The following is a 27,525-nucleotide window of genomic DNA, read 5'->3' as shown; positions in this document are numbered from 1 at the left end:
ACAGACACAGAAGCCCCTCCAGAGTGGATTAATTCTCCCAAATTTCGAACATATAGGTACAGGAACATTTTCTAGGAGAATGAAGGAAATCCTCCACATTCCCTTACAGAGGAGTGGGGATTTATCTCTTTCTCACCTTAAAATAATTAAGAGTCGGTCAGGTGGTATCTATTCTTGCTTGTACATTTAAAAAATCAAACTTTGTAGCTTCACAATGACCTTCTTTTTCTCGTGGACTGAGTTTTGTTTTTCGTCTTCTACACTTTAATGTGCTGGTAATGACCGCTCCCCACATTAAAAGGGGGGAGCCCTTTGCATGGTCGCGTGCATCCCCCTGTACCCTATGCTGCACCATTAGCGCAGGCTTGACTTCACCTCCCCCCAGGTGGAATACCTGGAGGTCTCCGCCTACCCCAGTCAGTTGCCCAATCCCACCTGGGTAGGCGTTGCCAAGGTGATCAGGCCAGGTAAGGGGAGGGACTACCTGCCCACACAATAGGGGAAGGATCTTACCTGGGAATGAATCATCAGTTGGCTCCAGAGCTGGTGATGGAAAAGCATTTTCAACTTTCCACTGCTGGATTTAAAAACTCCAATAAAGAAGAGTCCACCACCTTCCAAGGGAGTCTGTTCCACTGTCAAGCTGCTCTTAGAAGAGTTTGGATTTGATATCCTGCTTTATCACTACCCGAAGGAGTCTCAAAGCGGCTTACATTCTCCTTTCCCTTCCTCCCCCACAACAAACACTCTGTGAGGTGAGTGGGGCTGAGAGACTTCAAAGAAGTGTGACTGGCCCAAGGTCACCCAGCAGCTGCATGTGGAGGAGCGGAGACGCGAACCCAGTTCCCCAGATTACGAGTCTACCGCTCTTAACCACTACACCACACTGGCTCTCTTAATATCAGAAAGTTTCTCCTGATGTTTAGTCAGAATTTCCTTCTTATAACTTGAAGCCATTTGTTTCAGAGTAGGAAAAAACAAGTTTGCTCCAGCTCCATGTGATGGTCCTTTAGATATCTGAAGATGGCTATCCTATCTCCTCTCAGTCTCCTCTTTGTCAGACTAAACATACCCAATTTCCTCAACTCTTCTTCATATGGCTTGTTTTGCAGACTCTGGATCATGTTGGTTGCTCTCTTCTGCACACATTCCAGCTTGTCAATAGCCTTCTTAAATTGTGGTGCTCAGAACCGGGCACGGCACTCTAGGTGGGGTCTGACCAAGGCAGAATAGAGTAGTACTATGACTTCCCTTTATCAAGACACTATAGCTTTTTTGTTGTTGCTGCATCACACTGTTGACTCATGTTAAGCTCATGAAGCTTGTGGTCTATTAAGGCGCCTAGATCCTTTTCACATCTACTACTGGTGAGCCAGGTGTCCCCCATTTTGTATTTGTGCAGCTGGTTCTTCTTGCCTAAGTGTAAAACCTTAGTTTTGTCCCTGTTGAAATTCATTTTGTTAATCTTGACCCAGTTCTCCAATCTGTTAAGGTCATCTTGAATCCCAATTCTGTCTTCTGTTGCATCAGGTACCCCTCCCAGTTTGGTATCATCTGCAAATTTGATGAGCATCCCCTCAATTCCTTCATCCAAGTCATGTATAAAGGCACTGAACAACAAGGCCAGGACAGGATCCCACTTGTCACTTTTTTTCCTGGATGATGAGGAACCATTAGTGAATACTCTTTGGGGTCTGTCAATCAACCAGCTACAAATCCACCTTATATTTACCTCATCCAGCCCACATTTTGCCATCTTCTCTACAGGACTATCATGGGGAACTTTGTCAAACACCTTCCTAGATGACCATATCTGGTATAGATGGATTTCTATACAAATAGAATAGTAGCAAGTGCTTATCAAAATTGTTCAAGTTTAATAGACAAAGTACCATTAAAAATATCCCACGACTGCGTCATGTGCTCCACTAGCCATATTTGCCAGGTTTTTTAAAAAGTGTTAGGAAGTGGGACAAAAACATATATTTAGCACCACTTATGTACCTTTCCTGTGTCCTGGCCTTTTGCAACAAGAACATCATGCACAGTGTCTGGTTTTTTTCTTTAGTTAAAAAAGTGTGGGTCGCCCCCCCGAAAAACATAAGCAGTTTCCTGCACACCCATCTTCCAAATAGATTCACACTTGCCTCTATTTAAAGATCGCTGTGCCAATTTCATTTCCCTGGAAAAGTTAATGTCCTAGCAAGATAGTAATTAACTACATCAACAGCAAACCAATTTCTTTTCTGCCGATTAATAATTTGATAGCATTGTTCTATAAGGACTGTTTCTTGACTTTTTTGTTATATTTCCAGCCATTTCTGAGCCACCAAATGAGACACATTTTATCAGAGACATGTTCTAAAGTAAGTCTCAGAACATTTCAACCCAATTTTCTGAACTATTATGATCAGAGAGTGAATAGAGTCCAGATCCTTCTCTGTTGACTGTAATAATGTCCCTTTTTGCCAATTCAGGGATCTCAAATCCCATAAATCTTTCTGATCTTGAAATCCACACAAAGGTAGAGAGAAAGCCAAATGAGGAAACAAATCCTGACTGTTTATCTGTCTCCAAAATGTCTTTCCAGATATATTTCTTGCAGGATTTATGTGGAAAAGCTTCTTAGCCTGTTCTGCCTGGCACAGAGAACCTGACATCTGTGGAGTTTAAATAAAGAGTCATTGATTCCACCGTGGAGAAGAATAGCTAAAGGCAGCAAATAAATTAAAAGACATTGTGCTAGTGCCTATCCGTAAATAAGGGTAGCCTGGAAAAAAGTACCTTATATAACTGTTGAACTTGAAAAAAATACCCCAGCCAGATGCTATATCAGGAATGGACTAATATACCACCAATGTCATGGGCAGTACAGGAAGCGCAATATGTAATAACTCTCTGCCCACAACAAAAACAGAAAAGTCAATAGTGTACCTGAAATATACTCAGAGTCGCAAAGTGATTTCAGGCTCTTTATTCAGCTCATAGTGGTGAGGAGGAATGAATGGAAGTCCCCTCACAGTATCTGCTTTATATACATTATTTACACAATGGGCTGCACATGATTGGCTAATTCCGGAATTCTACTGTAAGCCAATCAGGTTGTGGATTCACTTCTATCTGGAGCAGGATTGGGTGGTTCCTGCCAACCAATCATACTGCTGCATTGTTCTAGGACCAATCAGACTGCTGCATTTTGGATCCTATTGTTCTAGGACCAATCAGACTGCTGCAGTTTGGATCCTATTCAACTCAGTACATAACACCCCTCCCCTCTAAGTTCCAGTCCTGCCCGGGAGGTCGCATTCATAGTCCTCAAGGTATGCCGGCGGCCTACGTGTGCGTTGCGGCCTGGGGTGTTCCCTGGTCCGGGCTCCAGGTTCTGGCTTGTGTTCCAAGGATGCTGGCTGTGATGGGGCTGTTTGGTCTGGTGCAACCGGCTCGCTCAGTCGTGGTTCTGGTTCCGGTGTCCTTTCGGCCTCACGGGTCCTCTCTGTATTTATTGATTCTGCCTCTCCTGCTGGCCCCTCCTGCTCTATGGGCCTCACTGCCCCGCTGTTCGCTTGGGACTCCTCTGACCTGTCCTCCTCCTGGTTTTCTCCTGGGAATCGTCGCCGTATCTGGTCGCAGTGGCGGCGCCAGCATTGCCCCCCATCCGTTAGCACCTCGTACGACACGGGGCCAGTGACCCTGGTGACTGTGGCGGGTACCCATGCTGGGTCTGCCCCAAAATTCTTTGCGTACACTGGGTCCTGGGCCTCGAAGGTCCGGGGGTTCCTGCCTTCCCCCACCACTACCTCATCCTGAGCTCTATCGGGGTGAAGGCGGTCCAATCTGATTGCAAGGCGCCGACCCATTAGTAGTTCAGCGGGGCTCCGGCCAGTCGTTGAGCTGGGGGTGCTGTGCTGTGCTAGAAGGAATGTGGCAAGGTGGTACTCCCAGTCCCCTTGCGTCATGCGGCGAAGGGTGTCCTTGGTGGTCCGCACCATGCGTTCTGCTTGGCCATTGGTGGCAGGGTGGAACGGCGCCGAACGGATGTGGCGGATGGCGTTCTGTGCTGTGAAGGTTTGGAATTCTCCTGACGTAAATGCAGTCCCGTTGTCTGAGACGAGAGTGTCAGGGAGCCCATGGGTTGCAAACAGCCTGCATAGTACCCGGATGGCTGCGGACGTGGAAGTGGACGGTACCAGTGCGACTTCCAGCCATTTGGTGTAGGAGTCCACCACTATGAAGAATGTTTTCCCCTGAAAGGGGCCAGCGAAATCCACATGCAGGCGTGACCATGGTGCTCGGGCGGACTCCCAGGACTGGACTGGGGCCCTTGGGGGATCTGGGCGGGATTCTTGGCAGGCCTGGCAGTGTTTGACCCAGGCCTCTATCTCTCCATCGATCCCCGGCCACCACACATAACTCCTGGCAAGGGCCTTCATTCTTACTACCCCTGGATGTGTCTCGTGTAGGGCTGTGAGGACCCTTTTGCGGAGGGGCTGGGGAACAACGACTCTGCTTTCCCATAACAGGCACCCCTTGTGGGCCAACAGTTCACGTTTGCGGGTTGTGTAGCCGGCGAATTCTGGCCCGGGGCTGCTGCTGGGCCATTCCCTCAACACCCAGTCCAGGACCCGGGAGATGACCCTATCTTTCTTGGAATGGTGTGCAACTTCTTGTGCCTGAATGGGGCGGTTGGGAAGCAGCTCCAGGCTCATAACCTCTTGTGCAGGTGCTGGGTCAGGGCCTGTTTCCGGTAGTGGTAGCCTGCTGAGGGCGTCCGCATGGCCCATCGCCTTCCCAGGTCAGTGAATCAGTGCATACTGGTAGCTGGCAAGGAAAATTGACCACCTGAGGACGCGAGGAGACAGCACTTGGGGGGGTCTGCTTTTCGGGGGCAAACAAGCCAAGCAACGGCTTGTGGTCAGTCACCACGGTGAAGGGCCGCCCATACAAGAAATCATGGAATTTTTTTACTCCCTTCACGATTGCCAGACCCTCCTTGTCGATTTGCGAGTAGTTCCGCTCGGTTGCGTTGAGTGTCTGGGAAAAGTACGCCACCGGTACCTCTCTTCCATCCGGGAGTTGGTGCCCCAGGACAGCGCCAATGCCATAGGGTGAGGCGTCGCATGCTAGCACCACCGGCAGCCTCTCGTCGAAGTGTGCCAAGACCGAGTTTGAGACAAGCAAGTCCTTGACTGCCTGGAATGCGGCCTCCTGGCACTGGCCCCACACCCAAGGGGCCCGCTTGTCCAGGAGTCTGTGCAGGGGCTCCGCTACCGCCGCCTTGTGGGGAAGGAAGGAATGGTAAAAGTTCAATAGTCCCAAGAAGGCCTGAAGTTCAGTCTTGCTCTTGGGCGCTGGGGCATCACAAATGGCCCGTACCTTGTCCCCAGTCGGGGATAAATCCCAGAAAGTCCACCTGAGGCACTCCTAGTAGACATTTTTCCCGCTTCACCTTGAGACCCGCCGTCTGGAAACGGTGCAGAACGGTGCGGAGGTGGTCCTCAAACTCCTCTGGTGTGGGCCCGGCAATCAACACATCATCGAAGAAGGGGGTGACGCCAGGAATCCCTTTAAGGAGAGAGTCCATTAGATTCTGGAATATGCCTGGTGCCACGCTGACACCGAATTGCAGCCGCTTTACCCTGAACGCTCCTCTGTGCATCACAATCGTCTGTGCCTCTGCTGTGGCCTCATCTACTGGCAGCTGTTGATATGCTTGGGCCAAGTCCAGCTTGCCAAAAATTTTCGACCCAGCCAGGGTGGCAAGTGAGGGCCTTGTTTATGGTACATTTGTAGTCTGCGCAGATGCGGACCGAACCTTACAGAGGACAGCCCTCTATTTGAAGGTGTTGTCAATTTGAAGGGCTATTTGGTCCAAGTCCAGTTTAAAAATAAAGAACCCTGGGATTGCAATTGAAACCTCTGGCCAGCTGTGTCAGGGCTTAATGGAGCCACTCATGCCATGCCTGTTTGCTTGACTGAACTGGGCCCATTGCCAACATGTGAGAGCACAGACCCAGCTTAGGATCCAGAAGATCTTGTGCTGGCATAACTCCATTCCCCATCCCAAATCACACCTCTTCCGGGAGGGTCCACTGGCTATTGTGACAATGGTGACCATTTTTTGATACCCCTTGATGGCAGAGCACACCTGCCATTGGAGTCCAGTGGAGCTGGGCAGAGGGGCACTTCTGCCTCATGCAAGCCCCCTCCAGCCTGATAGATTGGGGGTTTGGATTGCTCTTTCCAAAAGGCAAGGAGGAGGGGCCTTGAAGTTGCCCTTCATCAGTTAACACATAGGTTGCAGACTGAGCAGACACAGCAGTCACCTGGCCATAGTCTTCCTCATTAGGATGACTCTTACTTTGTTTCTTTTTATATTATAGTAATCATTCCTCGTTATTCATCTACACCTATAAATTTGCCTATGGAAATTTTATGCAAAACTGTGTCCCCTTTTTATAATGAGCCGAGGTTCTCTTTCCATGACCTGCAAATACTTGTGCACACAAACTGATTGCCGCGACTGCTTCTATCACTGACATATACTTCAGCTTTCTAAAGATGTTTCTTGGAACTGGGTGGAATAAAAAACACACCATTCAATTCTGATGTTATGATACTCAAGATACATCCTTTCTGCACTGCAGCTTAAAACATGAGCAACACTATTAAACCACATTCATCGACAGGATTAAGATGCTTTTCCCCCTCTGCCTTGTGCATTTGGAGTGATACAATCCTCAGTGGCCAAGAGTTATTTAAAGGTCCAATCTGGTAGAAACTGCTCCCAGACACTCTGGCCATGTGAGACAAATAAAGACGCTGACAGGCAGCCATCTGAAAATTAGCACTTTCCTGAAATGTTCTCATTGCTGAGTACTCACTGTTCTTTTGTAATGAAGCTTTCAACATATACAATTATACTAACAAATGCTGCTGCACATAGTTTCTTGGCCAAAGGATGCAAAAGTCTTTAAAATATATATATATATAATTCTATATTTCATTTTCTCTCTCTCTCCTTTCCTCCCACTCTCTCTTTCTGCAAAAGCACAGCTTCTCTTTTGCTCTATATGAACAGCTTCATAGATAAGATTAAGGTAAGCCACATATACTCAAGGCCTAAATTTTTTTACTTGAAATTCATCCCTGGTGGGACTTACTTCCAAGTAAGGACTTTGCTTACGGTTGCACCTTCATCTTAAATAAAGCTGCAGGTTATGTAGGGTATGTTAGCCTATCCATGTTGCCTAGCAGACAGAGTTTACTCATAATATCCGGCATGTAAAGGTATGGTAAAGGACCCCTGGATTGTTAAGTCCAGTCAAAAGCAACTATGGGGTTGCGGCGCTCATCTCGCTTTCAGGCCGAGGGAGCCGGTGTTTGTCCACAGGCAGCTTTCTGGGTCATGTGGCCAGCATGACTAAACCGCTTCTGCCACAACGGAACACCATGACAGAAACCAGAGCGCATGGAAATGCCGTTTACGTTCTGCCGCAGCAGTACCTATTTATCTACTTGCACTGGCGTGCTCAAACTGCTAGGTTGGCAGGAGCTGGGACAGAGCAACGGGAGCTCACCCAGTCACAGGGATTTGAACCGCTGACCTTCTGATCAGCAGGCCCAAGTGGCTCAATGGTTTAGACCACAGCGTCACCTGAGTCCCTGCCTGGCATGTAGAGATAGATGGGTTTGGCTGGATTTGTGGTGATCATACACCAGTGTGAGAGCCAGTGACACAGTACAACTGAAATGCTAAGCCAAACTATGGCTTAGTGCAAGTGAGCAACTGTGCAGGTTCTCAGCTGCATGCTAGAATAACACAGACGTGAGTAGTAGCATTCTTAGTGGTAGACCTGTCTGTAAGGGTTGTGCATCACTGTGGGTGTTTAATGTACACTTGACGGCTGGCAACTGAGTGCATGAACTCAGCCTACTGGAAAGCCCAAAGTGATGTGAGGTAACACAGAATATCTCTCTGTAGAACTTAGTTGTCAAATATAAAGTGTATATATGTATAAAGGTAAAGGACCCCTGGACTGCTATTTTTAAAAAAGAGAGAAAAAGGCATCCTTTATTAATGCCGGCTCCTTTGTTCTTCCTCTGTAGCTCCCAAGGCTCCCAAGGCTAAGTTGGACCATTGCTCTGACCTAGCAAGGCTTTGTGGATCTGAAAGCACATATGATCATTGTATGCCCAAAGAATGGAGACAGAGCTGGCAGACTTACACAGCAGCAATGGCATGTTTATTTATTTAATCAAATTCAATAATAGAAGCAACAACGGTATAAAAGCAAACAAAATAACAGCAGACTGTTATCAAATCGACGCAGCCTAATGTACTATCAGATTAATAAAGCTTTGGAGCAAAATTTTATTGAATCAAGCATAACATGACCTATATTGGAAGCTGAAGGAATTATGGTGATTATATTGAGATTATGGCAGAAAGCAGCTTGGCTGCATTATTAAAACTGGAATGAAGCAGCTTTAGCTACAAAATGCAATACTAAGTAGCCAAGGACAGAAGCAAATTATACTAAAGAAAAGGGAAGGAGGACTTTTTCCTCCCACTGCATGCTGCCTCTTCTGCCAACAATCCCCATTTAACTGTTGATGAGAGTATGGAAAAACAGTGAGATGCTCTAGTCCAGGCATCCCCAACCTTCAGCCCTCCAGATGTTTTGGACGACAATGCCCATCACCCCTGACCACTGGTCCTGTTAGCTAGGGATCATGGGAGTTGTAGGCCAGAACATCTGGAGGGCCGCAGGTTGGGGATGCCTGCTCCAGCTGGTCTTTTTCAGGAACATAGGAAGACACCTTATACTGAGCCAGACTCTTGCTCCATCAACTGCAGTACTGTCTACACTGATTGGCAGCTGCGCTCCAGGGGTTCAGACAGGAACCTTTCCCCACCCCTACCTGAAGATGCCAGGGACTGGACCAAAGACCACCTGGATGCAAAGCAAATGCTCTCTTCTGAGATGCAGCCCTTCCCACATACAAGGAATAAGTACAAGGCTACTTTGGGGAGAGGGATGATCTTTTCCTGATCTAGTGGAAATTAAATATGTGACAGCAGAAGAAGAATCAATATAGTTATTAAGATGAATGGGATAGAAACTTTCTGGGAGATGACGGTCCGTGGCCACATCCTGTCCTCTTTTAATCCCTGTAGGAAGCAAACAGAAGTGGGAAGTGTTTGTGCTGGCACCCTCCTTCCTTCAAGCTCATTTCAAGGGGCTGGTCACAAGGTTGGCCCACCTGAGCAGAAGGACAAGGTGGGCACCTTCTCTGCTCCAAGTGCAAAAGCCTGCCAGGTATTCTAGATCAACCTAGAATATTTTTGCATTTAGCACCCATGTGTCAAGTTAGCTTAACTGCTGCTATTTCTAACAAGACAAACAACCATATCAATAATAATCTTAATAAGTCTGATGTGGAAGCTTCCATCCTCTTACTCCCAAGGGTCTCCAGAGCACCAGGGACTCTTCTACCTTCGGAAAACACCCGGTGAACTCTTCTGAGATCTGCTTATTTAAGCAGCCTTGCTTCCCTGTTAATTTCTCTGTCATCTGGAGTGCAAGCAGGCTCTTCCTTCCTCCAGTTAACTTTCCCCTACTTGCCACTAGAGTGGTTGGCAACAGAACTGCTGCTTTTTCCTTCCTCCTACATTGTGTGCCAAGTCACTGTGACAAGTTTTCCCATGGCCTACCCTGATGTTGGGAAAGATGGAGGGCACAAGGAGAAGGGGACGACAGAGGACGAGGTGGTTGGACAGTGTTCTCGAAGCTACCAGCATGAGTTTGACCAAACTGTGGGAGGCAGTGGAAGATAGGAGTGCCTGGCGTGCTCTGGTCCATGGGGTCACGAAGAGTCAGACACAACTAAATGACTAAACAACAACAACAAGCTCTTTACTCGTCTTTTGTTTCTTACTATTTCTCCTTCCTTGGTCCTTCTCTGCCAGCCACCACACCTTTATCCTCTGATTGGCTGAGTATCTCCCCTTCTTTGGTGAGGCCACCCTGCCCAGTTTGTTTTGATCACTTCCAGAGATCACCTCCAGAGATGCTGCTGCCCCAGATTTTATTGTTTTGTTAATTTAATTGCACTCCTTGCTCATATTATGTGCTGTAGCCCACTCTGGCATCTATATACATGAAGGCATGGGTCATAAATGTAAATAGGAAGGAACAAAGGAAGGAAGATGATAGATAGATAGGTGATAGGTAGATGATAGATAGATGATAGATGATATAGAGATGATAGATAGATAGATAGATAGATAGATAGATAGATAGATAGGATAGATAGAGATGATAGATAGAGATGATAGAGTTTGCTATGGGGCACTCATAGGAAGCCAAGAGAGGCAGATTATTCAGACCTGTTAATCAGACCAAAGACTGTCCAGTTTGTTACTTTTCTTTTCTCACCAGTTACCAATAAATAGTTCAATAAACTGTCCTACCTTCAACAACTGCCTGTGTGTCTTCCTTGGGGAACTTTGCTCAGCACTGTTCACGCTTCTGCTGTCATGCAAAGTGGAATGGAAAAATCTTCTCTCTTGAGCATGATGCAACCCACAAGCTGATGGAGACAATGGAAACTAAATAATAGGCAATTAACTATAAAGGGGGGGCACACCACACCCAGTCCAATTCTCAAGGAAGGTATGTAATAATAAATAATAATAATAATTTTTTATTTATACCCTGCCCTTCCCGGTTCAGAAAACCGGGCTCAGGGCGGCTAACAAAAATTTAAAACACTTAATTGTAATACAACATAGAAGCAGCAGTCATTCGCATCTACCTGCAAGTGGTGAAACCTTGAATAATATGCCTGCCATGGGGGCTGCTTCACACATCACCCTTGAAAAATTCCCAGACATAGTCTACAAATAAATAAAACAGTGTGCATTCTTCTACTCATGTGATGTTGCTGCAGATGTGCCATGCAGTAGCTGCTATTATGTGTCATCATCATACACTTTAAACCCAGCTCTTGATTTCTGTCTCTTGGGCACATTCTAGTGTCACCAAGAATTGGAATGTAGAACAGGGCCAGCCCTAACAATAGGCAAGATGAGGTGACTGCCTCAGACAGCAGGTGCTGGCAGGGAGTAGAGTGGCACAACAACCCTATGAGGTAGATTAGGTTGAGAGGAAATGACTGGTGCCAGGTCTTAGTCCAACACCGTAACCACTACAACACTCTGGCTCTCAATATTGTACTTGCTACCTGGAAGAACAGGTTTATTTGGGTTGTTATTTCTGCTTGCAGCTGGCCAAATGGATCAAGTGGCCTAACGGCTGTTGAAAATGCAAGGAAACAATAGGATTTAAATATAAACGTATTGCGGGCTTATAAGTGCTCTGTCTCCAACCAACCACACCCTTTCTGCTCGGTGGCAGGAAAACATTGTGGCAAATGAAGCATGAGATGAGATATGTCTTCTCACAGTAGGAAAATAATAGCATAAAATCTGCTGCATTGACGGGCTGACTGAATCATTGCCACACCCAGGGGTCAGAGAGAGAGAGATAAAATATTGTATCCTGATCTGATGCCAAGCAAGTAAGAATGGTAAGTTGGTTTATATCATAAACATGAGAAATTACTTTAGCTTTTATGAGCTGAATAAATTCTTTTGAAGACGTCCTATCCAGCGCCTTGAAGATGCAAAATTGTTCCCTTCCCCTTTATATATTATAATGACAGGCTGGATAGGGACAATGTTGTAAGCTGTTTTCCTCCAGATAGGACTCAAATCAAATTTTCCTTTGAACATTTCCCTTTGTCAACGCAAGAAATCAGTTTTGAAAACCCCTTCAATTTAAAAAGTGTTTTGGTAAGTTTTTGATCTTTTAGGAGCAGGTGACGCTTTTTTATGAATTCTTTCCAGCAGCAGATGGCATGATGGGGCAGCAGTACTTCCCAGTCACATTGCCGCTGCTGCTGCTTACAGGGAGATCGAAGGAGAGGAGTGAAGTCCTGGTGAGGCTGATGCAGTGCAAATGCACCACTTTAGTCAATCGGGTGTTTCTGCCTGTGCTTTTGCACCGTCCATAGGTCAAGTGAGAACAGGCCCCTCCATCAACAACAACAACAACAACAATTCATTATTTATGCCCCGCCCATCTGGAGGGGCTTCCCCAGCCACTCTGGGCGGCTTCCCCAAAAATATTAAAATACTGTAAAACATTAAACATTAAAAGCTTCCCTAAACAACGCTGCCTTCAGATGTCTTCTAAAAGTCTGGTAGTTGTTGCTCTCTTTGACATCTGGTGGGAGGGCGTTCCACAGGGCGGGTGCCACTACTGAGAAGGCCCTCTGCCTGGTTCCCTGTAACTTGGCTTCTCGCAGTGAGGGAACTGCCAGAAGGCCCTCGGCGCTGGACCTCAGTCTCTGGGTTGAACGATGGGGGTGGAGACGCTCCTTCAGATATACTGGACCGAGGCCCTTTCGGGCTTTGAAGGTCAGCACCAACACTTTGAATTGTGCTTGGAAACACCTCTGCTACTGGTTCATTCTGTGGCATGGCTCTGTAATGTTTAAAGACCACTAGTGGTACATGTGGCAGGACAGAACTTGAGTGCTCCGTTCCAGCACCAGCTTCACTGCTGCTTACCTAGATGGGAATTGGGAGGAGAGTTGGTGGAACTGCTGGATTGGCACAGGGGTGGACCTTGTCCCTGCCCACCCCTGAAGAGGTCAACAGCAGCTACAGTAGGTATATGCCACACCACACCACAACAATGTGGGTGAAACTAACTACACAAAATGTTAGCATGAAATTGTCAGTGATTTCAGCTGTATCTGGGTGTGTGTGAGGAAGAACTGCAGGTCCACTCCCAGGGACCAAACTCTCCAGCATGTCATCTTCTCATATTTCTGAGCCCTCCATGAAATGGAAGTCAAAGTTCTGAAGCAGAGGGACTCTTCCAGTCTCAAAGGATCCCCATGCAATATTGCACCCTGATTTTTCCCAGGTTCCACACACAGGGAGTCTCCATGAGTTCTAGCTGCTCTCTGCGCCAGAAGGTGACCCTCCATTGTACTGTGGAGAGTGCATGAACTCATGGTCTGTGTGTGGTTTGGGAGCTGCACAGCAAGGGAAAAAACAATGCTGTCCAGGGTTGTAAAGACTGCACAGAGAATAATTGGGTGCACTCTTCCCACCTTCAATCAAATCTATGCTGTCAAGTGCCATAAGAAAGCTGCAGAGATAGCGCAGGATAGTACGCACCCCGGAAATGATCTCTTTCAGCTTCTGCCTTCTGGAAGAAGGTATAGGGTTATAAAGACCAGGACTAGCTGCCTGAGAAACAGCTTCTACGCAAATGCAATTCTGGTTCTAAACACAGCATAAGGAGTCTCTATAGTATATTGTATTTTAAAATGGGGTTTGAGTTTTTAGGGGGTTTTGCATGTTTTATGTAGATTTTCAATTTCATTGTTCTCTATGGGACAATGACAATAAAGATATTGTATATCGTATATCCAACTCATGGAGGGATAAGGATGAGGATGAAATATGAGAAGATGACACAGTGAAGGCAGCAGGGGTTGGCACCACACACGTGGCTTTCTTTCACATCATCACATGCAAAAACCGATTTCCCAAACAGGGCTTTTGCATTAGCCACACTCTGATCACTGCAAGCCTTTCAGTGTTAATTGCTATGCTGTGGGATGCACCACAGCTGAAGTGACACCCCCTGCAGTGGCAGACTTTGTACTCTCAAATTTTAGCAGCACCCTGTGCAATGCTAAAATTTGGCGTCCCCTGCAGCATGGATCCCAGTACCACCACACCCATTGCACAACCATAAAACCGCCTTTGGTCCCATACTATGACATTTTAGAAGATACTTGCATCACTGGGAAGCTCAAAGCCCCCTGGATGTAAATAGCTTTGGATCTGGGCCTATATTTATTTGCAATCTGGAAGAACAGCTGGGCTTTGTTTTGTTCTTACTAGGAAAATAGATTAAGAGAGGACACATGTAAACAATCTGGACCATTTCTTCCTTGTTGTTTGCCAAATATGGTTGCTCACGTCCCATTTTTTTCCAAACAATGAGAAATTTCAGTTCAGGCAGGGTCAGCATGAGCTGGGTTGGGTTTCCTTTGGAAGAAAAAACACTGGAGAATGATGGCATTTTTAGAACCGCAGCTCTGTAGCGTTGGAAGAGACGCCAGGGGTCATCTAGTCCAACTCCCTGCAATGTATCCAAGACGGATGGCTATGAACCTTGAATGAAGGGGAGTCCACACCCTCCCTAGGGAGTCTGTTCTACTGTCAAACTGCTCTTACCATCAGACAGTTCCTCTTGATGTTTAGTCGGAAGCTCCTTCCTTGCAACTTGAATCCAATTCCATAACATTGTGTAATCCAGTATGAAAAACCATGTTACTGTGTACCCATATTGTACATCGCTACTGAGAATGGGCAGGAGTAGTGTATGCTACAAAGTATCTAAAAAACCTAATAAAATTGTTCCCATTAAGTACTCACCAATGATCTGTCCAATCATGACATGACAGATTTGGAATTGGATCCTGGAGGGTTTCTTTTTAAAACTGATATTGGATAACCTCCTCCCGTGGGCAGAAATGAAAAGCTTTGTGAGTTACTTAGTCACAACCTGTCTCCTTAGCTTCTAAATGTGAAAGGCGTGAGGTGGGGAGTCTAAAATATGGAAATCTCCATCCAGTGAGGTCAAGAGCAAGGCAAAAAAATATGGCGTGGAAGTGTGTGTGTGGGCATGCACATGTAGACAGACAGACAAAGGGTGTGTGTGTGTGTGTGTGTGTGTGTGTGTATGTGTGTAGGCAGAGGCACAAAAACCATGTGGGGTTTTTCATATTCTTGTGCAAGATAGAAACAGTGGAATTTTTTAAACTAGCTTTGGTGATCAAATCATATATTCTATTCCACACTGAAATGATGAGCTGATGCTGGTTTCAGAAGAACTATAAATAAAACTGAAGCACTTTAAATACACAACATCACATGGTTGTGACTGAGGCTGGCTATTATGTGTGTGCATGGAGGGAGGGGAACTGCTGGCATCAACTAAACTTGAGAAATATGAAAGAGGAAATGTGTGCTGTGTCAATGAGAACTATGCTCAAAACTGAAGGGTGACAGAGCTTCCAAATTTCCTCCCAAACAATCCACCATTCCCAAATTTATTTATTTTTTGTATGAATAAGAGTGTTGGGCCTGGGAGATCTGGTCCCTAATTTCATTTTAGTCCTAGACATTCTGTTGGATTTTCGCTGCTCTTCTCCTGGGTCCCTGCCAACCCCGGGCAGAAAGAGAGAAAACACACACATGTGTGCAAGCTGTTTTTCTGTGGGATTCTAGGTGAAAGTAAAACCCTGTAAAATTAAAATGGCTCTTCTTGAATTTGCATGATTTTACACGGGGCTCCCCCTTCCCAAACCACCATCAAATTTAAGCTGCACCGGTAGACTGCATAACAGAAATCATAAAGTCAGTGCTTGCTAGAATTTTAAAAAAATCGTGGAAGGCACAGATTCTCATGGATCTTCCTGATTTATTTATTTTTTACATTGGATGACAACAAAACCACCGAATACAAGTGATTCTGGTTTTGAGGGGATCCTTTGTAAACTTATTAGGACTCTTAAGGACTCGTGCTTCAGGTTCATGTTTTTGTGCTGCGGCAATGCTGGAGAGAGAGAGAGATTTACAATTAAGGCAAGGAAGACAGATGTGATCTGTGATTTGATGCCAGTTGAGGAGAGATGGGAAGAGGGGTCTATGAAAAATATATGCAGTTTTGACAGGATTGATTGGCTGCTACTCATTTACATGTTCTCTCTCTCTTTCTCTCTTTCTCCTGTTGTATCCAACATTCTGTCCTCCCATCTGAGCCTTGAAAAGCAGATAAAGCTAAAAGAGGAAGCGAAAGACAGTGGTGCTTATCTTCTACCTTATGTGCTTTCTGAGGCTCATATTAGCAGTTCAGGTGCCAAAGGGAGCCTTGGACAACACCTAAAACTAAAAGGAGAACCGGGAAATGGTGCTGCTTTCTCAGCTTCCTTCTTCAGCTCTGTGTACTTCCATACCATCCAACATTTCTCCAATTAAAATAGTCTCGTCCCATCCCATAATCATAATTTTACTACAGTGGTACCTCGGGTTAAGTACTTAATTCATTCCGGAGGTCCGTTCTTAACCTGAAACTGTTCTTAACCTGAAGCACCACTTTAGCTAATGGGGCCTCCTGCTGCTGCTGCGCCACTGAAGCACGATTTCTGTTCTCATGCTGAAGCAAAGTTCTTAACCCGAGGTACTATTTCTGGATTAGCGGAGTCTGTAACCTGAAGCGTATGTAACCCGAGGTACCACTGTATTTATACCCCACACATCTTACTGGGTTGCCCCAGCCACTCCTGGCAGCTTCCAACATATATAAAACATAATAAAATATTGGACATTTTAAAAAAAAAACTTCCCTGTACAGGATTGCCTTCAGACGGTTCAGGGGTTGGATAATTCCATATCCTCCAACATTTCTCCAATGAAAATAGGGACGTCCTAAGGAAAAGCGGGACATTCCAGGGTCAAAACAGAAACTGGGACAGATTCTCTAAATCAGGGATGTCCCTCATAAATAGGGACACTTGGAGGGTCTGTACAGTGGTACCTCAGGTTACAGACACTTCAGGTTACAGACTCCGCTAACCCAGAAATAGTACCTTGGGTTAAGAACTTTGCTTCAGGATGAGAACAGAAATCGGGCTCCGGTGGCGTGGCAGCAGCGGGAGGCCCAATTAGCTAAAGTGGTACCTCAGGTTAAGAACGGTTTCAGGTTAAGAATGGACCTCCAGAACGAATTAAGTTCTTAACCTAAGGTAGCACTGTACTTCCCATGGGGAGGAAGTTAAGTTCCTTCATCATCACCACAGGATGAGGGGGGCAGGGGTAGCTGAGAGGCTTTGTGGGTGCCTGAAGAAATCCTCCAGGGTGCCATTGTGCCCATAGGTGCCACACAGGCAATCCCAAGCTTAGTCTAATATGATCTCCATGTTCTTCTCATATTATTCCTTATCCCTTTGCTGTTATGTTCCTTGACAAATGATCTGAAGGTTGCACAAATTACATTATGCATGATATGTCACTATATGCAAGAATTCTTGTTTTGTGTTGTTTATTCTGGGCTCAAAATTCTGAAGTCTCTTTTTTAAAAATAAAATAAAAAAGATCAAACTTAGGCTGCAAAAATGTTGTTTTATACTGCTCTTTGTTTTTATGTGCTTTTCTTTTATCATCCTCACCCTGAGGCTCAAACTACATGCTAATCACAGTTTGGTGTAACTTTCCTCCAGAGATTTACACAAAATAATCTCACTCAGCTGGGAGTAGAGGTAGAGCGTGGAGAGATAAATAGTAGGTTTTTTTTTTTACTATTACTACTAATGCTACTGTGATTATTTATTTATTCTTAAAATGCCTTATACCAAGACAAACCTCAAGGTAACTTACAGAAAATAAGCATACTGAATTCGAAACAGGAACAATGCAACATTAAAAAGCATCTTAACCCACAAATATTTATACCTCAAGACAACAGCTCATCTCGGTCTCAGCCCAGTATACCTGAAGGAGCATCTTCACCCCCATTGTTCAGCCCAGACACTGAGGTCCAGCTCTGATGGCCTTCTGGCAGTTCTCGCCCCATGAGAAGTGAGGTTACAGAGAACAATGCAGAGGTAGTGGCGCCCGGCCTGTGGAACACCACTCATCAGATGTCAAGGAAATAAACAACTATCTGACTTTTAGAATAATAATAATTATTTTAGAAGACATCTGAAGGCAGCTCTGTTTAGGGAAGTTTTTAATGTTTGAAATTGTATTCTGTTTTTAATGTTCTGTCGATATCCACCCAGAGTGGCTGGGGAAACCCAGCCAGATGGGTGGGTTGAAATAAATTATTATTATTATTATTATTATTATTATTATTATTATTATTACTGCTACTGCTACTACTACTACTACAATGTTCAACAGAAAAAGTAATTTTAAAAACCCAACAGCTACATCAAATACTGTGAAATGCCTGGGAGTATGAAAAGATGTTAAGGTTGGTGCAAGATGGACTTGAAGGAAAAGAGACCACTGCCCAGAAGCCACTACCAAAAAGGCTCTTTATTTTGTCACCACCTTCCAATCATCTCTTGAGGGAACATTCAGCTGCTTCACCCTTTCTTCTTTTCTACTTCAAAATCACCTTCTCCTTGATGCAGCTTTTCATATGATACGCAAAACCAATTTTACCCTGTTCAGGAATCAGTGGTTGTGCGAGTTCCTCCCGCCCTGTCTGAAGCATAGTCCAGATCCATATTTAATACTTCACAAAGTACGAGGCCTTTAATGCTTAGGTTCACTTGTTGCTCAGAGTGTATTTAAACAAACAGAAGGGTTTCCTTTTGAAGCAGCAAGGGGAAAAGGTGAACTGGCTTTTATATTTAATACGAGCATTGTTGTGCTTTTCTGTTCTCTTTATAAAATTTCTTTCATATTACTTGAGCTCTTGCTTCTGAAGCTGTTCATATCAGAGAAGGAACTGTTTTGCAAAAATCAATGTGCCACCCTCATTTTTTTTTTGAAAAAAGAAATTTGAAAGGGGGGGGGGAAGCAATGGTTCTGCTATGGTAAAATTAATCACTTGTCAGGAAACCCAAAGTTGCCATGTGAAGCTGGCTCCCCTTGACTTCCCATAATCATTCCTACAATAATTGGCTTCCCTTTCGGGCTTTGAAGGATAGCTTTTCAATGCAACACTACATCACCGATGATTTATGCTTGTCTTTAATGTAAGGACACTGTAGGGGCAAATAATAGTTAAGCTTCTGTAGAGATAAAAATAGATACCACTTAATTGCGAGAACTTTTCTCAGCCACTTTATGAAAAATTAAGGAGCGAGGAGACAATACTGAATCATTTTAATCAGCCACGCTTAAGGTGCTCATGTGCCAAACTGCCATGGCAACTCACAATAAATAGGTATGTGCATTAGCCCCTGGGTAACTGTAAACTACCCTAGATTTTAAAAAGAAAGAAAAAGAACATTCTGGTAGAAATGTCAGTGATGTGCAGCAGCAGTCTGGGGTTTTGTCAGCCATGGGCACATTGGCAGAGACATGCTGGAGCTAAGCATGCTTTTGCTAAGCAGACAGGACATCTTTTTGACTTCTCCAATGCCATGCCCTAAGGCATCAGAGTCCTGGCTTTTTCTGTGCATTGTTGCACATGCACACACTTCTTGCACCAGGATGATGCATGACATAAGATGCACCCGCTCTCTGGATAGACTTACATAAAATCTGCTGCTGTTGCTGCTGCATGGATGGATGGATGGGATGTCTGAATCATCCACATACCTGATGGGGCTCAAGCTCAGGGGGGAAGATAAAATGATGTACCACTGTTATGCCAAGCAAATAAAAATGTTATAAGTGAGTTTCTATCAAAAGCAGGAAAAACCACTTTAGCTTTTATGAGCTGAAAAATTCTACTGAAGTGCTTTGATCCAGTTCCTTGAAGAAGCATGTTGTGTATTTTTTCCTGTGCATCTTAACTAGTCTCTGGGAGAGGAGCTAATGCAAGGATTCAACCGGGTTTCTTTGCCCACTTGCCAGTTTCCGTCTTGATGGTCAGCACCGCTGTCTGAAGACGTATGTCAGGTTCAGACAACTGTGTCATACGAAATGAATGTCATACCAAATGAAGCCATTTTGGTAGCTCCACTCAGGAGAGTTCAGGAAAGCTGGCTTTTCTGGAGTGTTGCTGTTCCATTGCCTCATAACGTTGTGGTTTTAATTTTTAAAAGAAATAGAATATTTTAATTAATCAATGTAATAAATATCCTTTGGTCATTTGAACACTGTCAGCTTGCATCTCCCCTGGAGATTCATGCCGCTATCTGCAGGTATCGCACTCTCTATTCTTGGGCATTCAATTCCCACAATAAATAATCAATCGCACAGAGTAGGGAAGGCGCATCTGCTCCCACACTGTCTATGTGCCCAGGAAGTCTCTGTCTGAAAAGGGGAGCCTTTTCCATGCACCCTGTGATTTAGAACCTTGTGCAATTAGAGCACTAGAGGGGAGTCTCTACACATGAAGAGTGCACCTGTTTTAGAGGTTGTGCCCTGACGATGGAGGAAAATATCACCTTTGCACAGAAGGCTAGTTCCTGCACCCTCACACACCCCTCTCTATCCTCCATCTAGGCAAGCAAAGGTCACAATCAGAGTTCAAAGATACATCCCAACCTGGCAGGAACACTCAAGGAGGGGGCGAAGCAAGGTTGGTGTGGGCTGTGGCCTGAGAGTGTCAGGCACCAGACAGAGATGCCTGGAGGACCACATTGGGCCCTCAGTCCTGAGGGTTGCCATCCATGGGCCAAAGGAACAAGAGTCGCCAGCTGCTATTCAGCTGACAACACTGCCCTTTAAAAAAAAAAATGATCTCCCCTCTTCTTTGTAAGCCTGATGAGCATGAGACTCTTAATCTCAGGGTTGTGGGTTCAAGCCCCACATTGGGTCAAAGATTCCTTCAATGCAGGGGGTTGGACTAGATGGCCCTCACGGTCCCTTCCAACTCTATGAATCTATGAAATTCTATGAAAGATAGTAAATAAATGAATGCTGCTTGGTAGCTTTCGAAGCTGTAGTTACAGAGAGGCAAAAGGCACCAAAGCCTGACATCACTTCCTTAACGGGTAAAAATTCATCCAAGTTCCCAAAAGAAATTACAAGGATTAAAAAAAAAAATCTAATTCAAAATCAGTTTCTTAACTAATTTCCCAATATACACTGTCATACATATTCCTGCATTTGTTTTAGTGTCATATCATTTAAGCTACCAGAGAGGCCAGCAAAACTAGGTCAAAGCTCTCGAAAGTCAGGCTGTATATACATTTCCTTTTATGTCAGAATAAAAGATTCTGGAATAAATGTCTGGAATAAGGGGGGGAGAGAGGAAGAGAGATTATTATTAAAGTAATGATGGAATGGCCCTCTCCTTGGCCTTAGCGCAAGAAAAGCTAATCACATCTCTTAGGAGCTAAGGTATCTAGCATTCCTCAAAAGAGCAAATAAGAGAAGCTGGGGGAAACCAATTACAGCTAGCAAATTATTTTACAACTTCCATTCCACAATGGTTTTGAAGTGTCAAACCAGGACTTATTTTAAACGGGAGATTGACAGATTTTGCTGTTAGAATTGGTGGGGTGATTTAGGCTGCCTGACCCAAATCTACATTTCTTATTGCAGGGTCCAAATAAAATGTTGACCCAAAGGCTTCATGTTTTCTTCAGAATGAGGAACAGTGGAGACTGGTGTCATTATGATATATGGTTTATTTACACATACATACAACCTGAGCCTGCAGTGGAGGGGTTCACAACATTAATACCCCAAGAGGCTCTTGCTTTTCCCACAGCCACAGCCTTGGATTCCAACAGAAATTAAGCATAGCTCTGGATTTCTGCCCAGCCTGCAGCCTGCCTTCCAGCTTCTAACTAACCATTATCTTTCTACCAGAGAGTTCTGGGAAGGTCCACCCATTTGTTACCTAGCACGGAGCCATTTCCTTTGTTACCTTAATGGCCCATACTTAGAGGTTGCTTGGGAAATAGGAAAGCTCTTCTGTTCATAAAGCTGTAATTTCAAATTGTTTCAGTTTTTGCTTACTAGGAATCTGTAGCCTCCATAATCTTGTTCCTACACTTGACTACCTTGGGGGGGGGAATCCTGTGTGTTGGTACTCACCAATATCCTATGTATGCTCATTTTTTCCTGTGCAAGGATAAATATTAACGATAGGATGAACTCCCACATCCTGGTGAGCTGTGACAATCTCTCAGGCCCCTCCAGGGCTTGGGCTTCCCTGCTCTTCTGATCAGGTACGGCTCCTGCAAGGATGACTACTCATATCCCAGTATGCTAAAAAATGTCCCTGACACTAAGTAATTCCTATTTTACATCATGAACAAGTAGGTTTTTTAAAAGAGGCTTTGATAGAAAACCAAGCCGTCTTATGGTCCTCTAAGATGAGGGCTTAATATTGTTAATGTGCTGTACAAAAATTGCAAATGAGTCATTGGCCGTAGGGACTCCCGCCCCCTTTTTTTAACTTATCGGATTTCCCCAAAAAAGAGTAGATCTGAATAAAAAGGGCGGGGGGTGGGGAGAGAACTGACTGACATTTTGATGCCAACAACATTGTGTGGATGCTGCAAAACATCTGACAATAAGCGTCTATCTGGAAGCACCTTCATAGCAGCAGCTGGATAACTGTCATTCATGTTGATTGACATTGCCAACATTCGGAATGGAATTGTGAGGCGTGAATTAATTTTCAGATTTCCATATTGCCTGTTACACATTTACTGGAGTGCATATTCATGTTTCTTTAATTATAACAGTAAAAAAGGGACTTGGGAGCTCTTCCAGTAAACAGGACCTTGATCCCTACTGGTTATAGCAACCCACTGTGAAAGCTCTCTGCTGATGTTGTTCACAGCCCTTCTGCTACTATGACGGATGGTGGTAAAGCAGCTTGTCTGGCTTAATATATCAGTTTCTCCAGCTCACAAGACTGAGCTGTATAGGAAATCAAACATAACACACACATTTTTAAAACCCAAGATTGAGCACCAACGCCAGTATGGCTTAGAATGTTAAGCAAGTTTTTGTGCTTGTGCAAGCAGCGCTCGGCAGGCCAGGTACCTAAAACCACAAGCTTTGTAGACTTTGTGTGAAGTTGTTCTTTAACATTCTCCTTTATCTCAATGATGTTCTCGCTAACTGCCATATGAAATATACAACTATGCAGTAAGGTGGGGAGTAATGTAAGTAGGCAGCAGCCAAATCCTTAAAAAAAAAAAAAAAAAAAAAAGGAGCACACATAAGAGGAGAAAAATCTTCTTACTGCCCTCTTCAGCAAGCCAAAGGACAATCACCAACTCAATTTAGGCACTAGTGTTTACTAGACATCTGGCTTTGTGCACAGATGCAAGTTTATATTCATTTATCTAATCAGCCCAGCTGAATTTCGTCAGAAACCCGAGCTCATTTTGCCTTACGGATCTGACCTACTTTTGCACGAGCCGATTGTGACAGTGTAGTTGCAATAAATGTAGCTGCAGGTATCATATTGCTGCCTCTGTTCCTTTCTTACCAACAAAGATACCAGCAAAACTGATTTGTTATAAAGGCATTAGGTAGTGCTCAATGCTAGTCGTACTCAGAGTAGACTCACTAAAGTTAGGATTCATTCATTCATTCATTTCAATGGATCTACTCTGACTACTCTGACTTAGTTGACTACAACCCACTCTTTTTCTCCCATTACTTTATCAGTGAGAAGAGTCTATTCTTGACAAAAACTCCATGGGCTATCCCAGTTTAAAGATAACACTAGACAAAATGCCCTGATCCAATTGGTTGAAAGTGATGTTTTCCATCCCATTGTTTCCAAACTAATTCAATTAAATCCAGTTGTCACCTGGATTCAAATATATTTGTTCCTGATGTTTCCACTTTGGGGGCAGGTGTTACAGATAACCCTAAATCTCTTCCACCTTTCTATGAATTTAAGTTTGATACAATGGGGTTTGCAGGGTATGTGTGTATGTGCGTGCTGGCTGTGTGCTTATTTAGAGAGGTCAGACCTCAGTAATCCATGCCCAAGTCAGATCCAGGTGAAACTAGTAAAATGCTGTTTTGTAGGGCTACCTTTGAAGACAGTTTGGAAACTGGTACATAATGTTTCTGGTCATCTGTTATTGGGGCATTCTGCACCAATTTAATCATTAAAGTTCTAAATGATTTGGGACTGAGTTATTTGAAGCACCACCTGCATATATACGAGCCTGGTTGTCTGGACACTGAGATGTGCTTTGGAAGCCTCGCTCATGAGATCTCCAGTCAATTTGCTTTGGCTGATGACCACTAGAGACATGTGCATCATCCTAACACCAAAAGTGGCATACACATACTTTCATAAATAAATAAGTGGGCCAGACATACCGGTACTTAATGACAAGTAAGAATGCTGGTCTCAATTTCCATTGAAAAGCAATGTCACTGAAATTAATGTGAATTACTGCCATGTAATGGTAGCTAGCTATCCAGTAAGTTCTTACGGTACAGAAAGCAATAAATTTAATGACAAGGCTTTTCAGTATGTTCTGAATTTGAACCTGAAAACTACATAGGAGTGAGCAGGATACCTACCTATAAGTAAGAAAGGAATAAAAGTGAGATAAAAGATTTGCAACTGTTGAAAATCAAGTCAAAATCTGGGATTTCAATTAAAACTATTTTTGACTAAGATGTCCTACATTTCGGAAACAGCATTTCAACTATTTACCTGTTTTGTAGGTAACTGGCAGTACAACTGAAAATAATGGATAGAAGGGAAATCAGTCTCAAAATATTTTGAACCATAACAATTATGAAAAATATGTCAGGGGAAACTTTGTGAGGCCAGAGGCAAAAGATAGTTATTTGCAGTCTTATTTAACTAATGTCTTTGGACTCAGAGCTTTTCCAAGATAGGGAATTAGTCTCAGGGAGCCTTCAAGAGAAGGGCAACTTTATCACATGGAAGTTGTTCTAAGACCAATTCTGGTCTTTAAAAACTAGTATTCTTCAGATTGTTTATCAATCTCTCCTCATTTTCACACTAATTTGGTAATGGTTCCGCAACCAGAAAATCATTTCTAATGACTTTCAGATCTTCCACCTGTGGCCTTCCCAAGGGCTTGCAGAAGGACAGGTATCTATTAATCCAGTGTCAACCAAGGACTGCAGATTAAGTACTTGGAAGGTCCCCTAAGAGGTAATTAAAAACACAATTTTCCCACAGTTTGAAGGGATTGTGTGAAAGAGATCTCTCCACAGAGTGCAGCTGAGCCAGCAGAAGACAGAATAAACAACTGTAATGCTCAGGGCATACAGGACTTGCCTGTAACGGAAAATCAGAAATAAAATGTGATTGGAAAAAATTATCAGTCCAGAGTATAAAATTAATGAAAGAAGTATCTAATTCATTGTGTGGGACTAGATGCAAACACACCAAGTAACAAGGGGGCATAAAAGAATGGACATAGATTAGGTAGATACAGATTGGATATCCCATCTGCCAACCTTCCTGCGACACAACAAATGTGGCTGAAAGTACATTAATTGTGACAACACAGAACTAGGAGACAGAGTACCTGGGGCAATTCCTCATGGTTGGCAACCTTCAACTTTTGGGAAAAATTTAATCCAACCATTAACTACTAGCATGCTACTTTATCTCCATCCTCCAACCTTATTTGCTTGACTCAGTTCTGATAGCCCTTGAAAACCATGGGAATGTGCCAGAGACTCACATCATCTTCTCCACTCTTGCACACTGATTGTCTCCTCCATTTTCTGGTTGATTTAACCATAGTTTGCCGTGATGTTTGAATCAGGCAGTTGGTTAGCTCTAATCTCCAAGCCACGGTCTTAAATCCTGATTTGGAGGTCAGTTTGTCCAATTTGGATGTATGTCAGGGACTGGTAGGATGCTGACAAGTGTGCACTGGGGGAAGGGGGCTGGAGTCTGACTCAGGAGAGGAGGGCAGTGATTTGTGGGAACTGTACCGGCCAGGAGGCAAGAACCAGAGGCAGGGGAAGCTACAGAGCTGGAGGGTGGAGCACAGGATGGGCTGGAAGAAGAGGAGGAAGAGGAGGTCAGGCAAGTGAAGGAGCTGGGTGCTTCCCCAGCCTCTCCTGCACCACTGTTTCCCAGAACCAGGAGGGGATTGAAGAGGGATGAGCAGAGAAAGCTTCCATGCAGATGTAGTCTCCAGCTATGAGTGCAGCCTCTTGTGGGGAGGTACATAAACTGGTGGAGGAGTGGCTCCCTGTTACTACTCCTTAGAGTGTGGATCTGGGAACAGCTGCCTAGGTGCTAGACTGGTGTGCATGGGTATTCGGAGCCATAGAAACTACTGTGCTGTCTTTGACAATAAAGAGTTATCTGCCGTGTGCATTCCTTTGGCTGGGGAGCATCTTTGACTATGTACTACAAACTATGTTTAGATGGAAACAAGCAATGCCAGTAAACGGCACACTGTCCAGAGGGAAAGAATGCGCTTCAAATGTGCTTTAAAGGTATTGTGTGTACCTTTACTCGGTACATCACAGACAGTGTGATTCTATGCATCTTTACACAATAGCAAGCCATACAGTGTTCAGTATGTTTCCTGCTTCCTCTGGACTTCAGTCAGAGTTCCAAGTGATACTGTTATGAATTTGGGGGACATGCTTGTAGGCTGTACGACAAGACCCTTCTAATCCCAGCAAGTGTTAAAATATAAGCCAGGCTAGCTTCCTGCTTTGGGGCGATTGCCTGGGTGATGGGCCATTAAGGGAAACAAAGGAAAGGGGCTCTGTGCAAGGTGGCAAATGGGTGGAATAGTTAAAAAGACAGAGGCAGAGTTGAGGGCAGAGTTTTTGGTAATGTGAGCTAGAAGCAAAGCAGGAAGCTGGAGAGAGGATCAGAGCAACACACTTCCCATGGTCATGAAAATATATCTGCCTTTTAATTAGCATGCCACAATCTGCTACCTGAATGGCGTAACCTTACCTGGCCTACTTTGATCCTACGTGTTCTTTCAGGCAGCATCTCTTCACAAGCCCAGCAGAAATCCATCTACAAAGATGCTCGCTATAAATCCCCACCCACCCCACTTCTAGCAGCAATGATAATGATGACAGTACTTTTAATTGCTTGTCCCTCCATTTATAACCCTATGGAATTTAGGGCTGTACTAGATTTACATTGTGAAGCAGTAATCCGATCTCTGTCATGTTCCTTATTAAAACAACTCAACACTACCACACACACATATCCAAAATCTGCAAACTTTTACAAACATGGTACCCTGCATGTGTGTAGCCAAAAATTATTCAAAAGCATTCCTCAATTAATTGAGGTTTTGCTCCCCCCTCCCCACAAAAGCCTGCCCCTTTTGAGGTGGTGATTTTTACTCACGATCTCCCAAAAACTTTTTGGGGGGGCCCCTAACAAAAATCCTGGCTACGTTCATGGTTCTCTATATTCTTTTTCTCATATTCCCTGTCGGCGGAGGCCTGTTTCCCTAGTTTAGGACGTTCCGGACACCCATAGCCATGCTTAATTTTTAATCCTTGCCGTATTTTTGTATACTAAAGCAAGTGGCTTCGCGTAAGGAAACTGAGAAGCAGGAAAGTCTCCCTGCGCAGCACCTGCCCCGTCTGCTTTCCCACCCAAGTCTGCAGCCATGCGGCCCCGAAGTTCTTGCAAGACTCCCCTTCCACATAGGTTGGCGTCAACCTCGGGCCTGGAAAATAAATTCTGGGACCGAGGTCAGACCCTTTTCCTCCCGGTATTCACTTCCCAGGGCGAGAATGAGAAGACGGGACCCCCCGCCCCGGAGGCCTCGTGCGCG

At 44.5% G+C, this 27,525-nt stretch overlaps 2 long non-coding RNA genes across 3 annotated transcripts; one reads left to right on the top strand and one right to left on the bottom strand.

The window, feature by feature from the left end:
* Positions 1–8,303: 8,303 nt before the first annotated feature.
* On the bottom strand, positions 8,304–27,504 carry LOC308472712. Of its 2 annotated transcripts, XR_013983658.1 has the most exons (5): positions 26,682–27,504; positions 24,429–24,455; positions 19,366–24,292; positions 10,475–10,593; positions 8,304–9,172 (listed from the first exon to the last, which is right to left on the bottom strand). It is a non-coding gene; the product is annotated as an uncharacterized lncRNA (long non-coding RNA). The 2 variants fall into 2 exon arrangements; XR_013983657.1 differs by having other exon boundaries at positions 19,366–24,455.
* On the top strand, positions 11,138–12,237 carry LOC308473152. Its single transcript, XR_013983955.1, has 2 exons — positions 11,138–11,592; positions 11,915–12,237. It is a non-coding gene; the product is annotated as an uncharacterized lncRNA (long non-coding RNA).
* Positions 27,505–27,525: the final 21 nt, after the last annotated feature.

The sequence above is a fragment of the Podarcis pityusensis genome (assembly GCF_964106645.2).
Source record: "Podarcis pityusensis genome assembly, chromosome: 3".
Classification (NCBI taxonomy): Eukaryota; Metazoa; Chordata; class Lepidosauria; order Squamata; family Lacertidae; genus Podarcis; species Podarcis pityusensis.
The sequence above is the reverse complement of the archived record's forward strand: the minus strand, read 5'-3'. Positions and strand labels throughout refer to the sequence as shown.